General features: G+C 41.0%; 1 long non-coding RNA gene across 1 annotated transcript in view; it reads left to right on the forward strand.

Moving 5' to 3' along the window:
- Positions 1–979: 979 nt before the first annotated feature.
- Positions 980–2,266, forward strand: part of LOC107094206 — a 3,614-nt gene continuing 2,327 nt past the window's right edge. The window contains exon 1 of the long non-coding RNA XR_001481663.1: positions 980–1,114. This is a non-coding gene — a long non-coding RNA (uncharacterized LOC107094206). The remainder of the gene's footprint in view (positions 1,115–2,266) is intronic.

Raw genomic sequence — 2,266 nt, forward strand, 5'->3', positions numbered from 1 at the left:
TACCTTGCTAATAAACATCCTTGACCACAAACATTAAACTCATACACCGAAGGGAAAGTTTACTTAATGTTTTTTTTTACTGGTCTGCAAGTTTGAATTGTCGAAGCAGTAAAACGGTCGCTCTCTGCCTGTTTTTTTGTCTTTCAATCCAAAAGTCGTTGGTTCAATTTTAGCTTCTTCCTGTCACATTTTGATGTGCCCCTGAGCAAGGCACTTTACCCCAAGTTTCCTACAAGTGTGTGCATCAGTGTATGAATGTGTGCAGGTTGGAGAGAGTGATTGGATGGAATGTGGCTTTATTGAAACTCGCTTAAAGTGGTTAGTACAACTATAGTGGCATATAAATTCAGTCTAATTTTCATTTAGAAGATAATCATTGTCATTTACTATGATTTATAGATCAACAATGGAATCAGTGATTTTTGTCATATTGCTACTGAGTGAGTGAAATCATGTTTAGCAAACTCTTTGAGTGCCACTTGACTGTGTGCTCCCTTGAAAAATCTCTTTAGACTTAACTTAGAATGGGAAGCAGACCCTCATCCTGGCATCTGGGTGTTTCTGCTGCAGCATTAAGGTGTGTTTGTGGAGAACAGTAATCAGGCTTTGTTTTACCGTGTGTTTGAGGGGCCTGTGGACACAGCAGGTGCTCTCTTTACCGGCTTTTCGTGCCCTCTTTACCCTCCAGAAAGGAGGGGAGAGGCCTCTGATCCACCATAAACTTTGATGTGGCCCAGATCCACCACACATGTGGGGGACAGGGGCTCACTTAACGAACGCAGGCACTCAGCTGCCACCGCAGCGTGGTTCTGCAATTTGATATTGGTATTTTTTGGGAGATGGCTGTGCTGAGAGGGAAAGTAGGAGGAGAAGAGTAAGAGGTGGTAGAAGGAAGTATGTGAAAAAAGCTGGCTTTTAAACCTTTTTCTTTCCTCTTTTGTGATGGTGCCAGTAACCAGTCAGATGTTTTATCTCGGGCCCACAGCGTGCCCGGACAGCTTTTACGGTCCTGACTGTGGCCAGATGTGCGAGTACAGGAACGCTGCCCGCTGCCACCACATCACAGGAGCCTGCCTGTGCACCGCCGGCTGGGCAGGACCACACTGCATTCTGGGTAATCGAAGCCACATCATTAAAACGGGGTGTGAGGGAGGCCCTCGCTGCGGCCCTTCACGACATCCTCTCCTTAAACACAACTAAGATGTGTTTGTGAACAATTATCTACATAATGAGACATTGCCGATGACTTTTTTAGGGATGGGTAAGGAGGAGAGAGAAGGGAGGACGAGATGCCCTCTGGCACCCGGGGTTTAATTGAGGTCTATTCTGGATAAATGCACCCACATGTATGCAGAGATCAGAATCAGGAAAGAGAGAACATAAGTTGGAAGAGTCTTTTAGCAGCTAACCAATAAGTGTTTTCATGCTGAAGTTTCTTGAGGATGTCATGCCTTTATTTTAATGAAGCCAGTGAATTGCCCACTAAAATTCTTAGTCTGTGATTCTGCAACTTTATTCAGGGCTTTGCTCTTTCCGCAGTAATTTTGTGGTTTCAGCTATCAGAGTTAGAGTCAGCAGAAAGCCACTAATATGAGTTAATGATCAATCTTTGCCATTTGCTCATTTTGCTTTTTTAAGTAGTAAATGTAATGCTTTTTGTTAGCTATGCTTTTATTCCTAACTGACATGGCTAAAGAGGACATTCAGTGTCGTTTTTTAGAGATTTCTTATAGATTATTTTAATTTTACACATATTTATGTTTTGCATGATCAGAATACACACATGGTCAATTTGGGGAAAATTGCAGTCAGACTTGTGAGTGTCAGAGCGAAGCCAGTTGTGACTATATCACAGGAAAATAAGGCTGTGCAGACGGTTGGATGGGAATCCAGTGTCCGCTCTTGAGTATTTAACACTTTTAGTTATTTTTAGAGGATTAACTCTACTTTTACTTTAAAATTTTAGCCTGTGTTGAAATTTCTTTGTTTTAGCAGCATTTCTTTGTTTTATTTGCAGATTTATAAAAATGTCTGGAAAACCAATTTTCCTCTAACTTTTTCCCCAATTTGTGACGTTACAGCCTTATAAAGATATATTTTTATGAATATGTGTAAGGATTTTTATGTGAAAACACAAAAGCCTACATGATTTGAAGTGAAAGGAATGGGATACATAAGAATCTTTATACATTCTTGTCTCCCTGTAAGATTAGCTTTAGACCAAGTTTTTGGTTTAATCTCAGCTACATGTCTTTGGGGAATACTT

This window comes from Cyprinodon variegatus, unplaced genomic scaffold, assembly GCF_000732505.1.
Source record: "Cyprinodon variegatus isolate N-32 unplaced genomic scaffold, C_variegatus-1.0 Scaffold470, whole genome shotgun sequence".
NCBI lineage: Eukaryota > Metazoa > Chordata > Actinopteri > Cyprinodontiformes > Cyprinodontidae > Cyprinodon > Cyprinodon variegatus.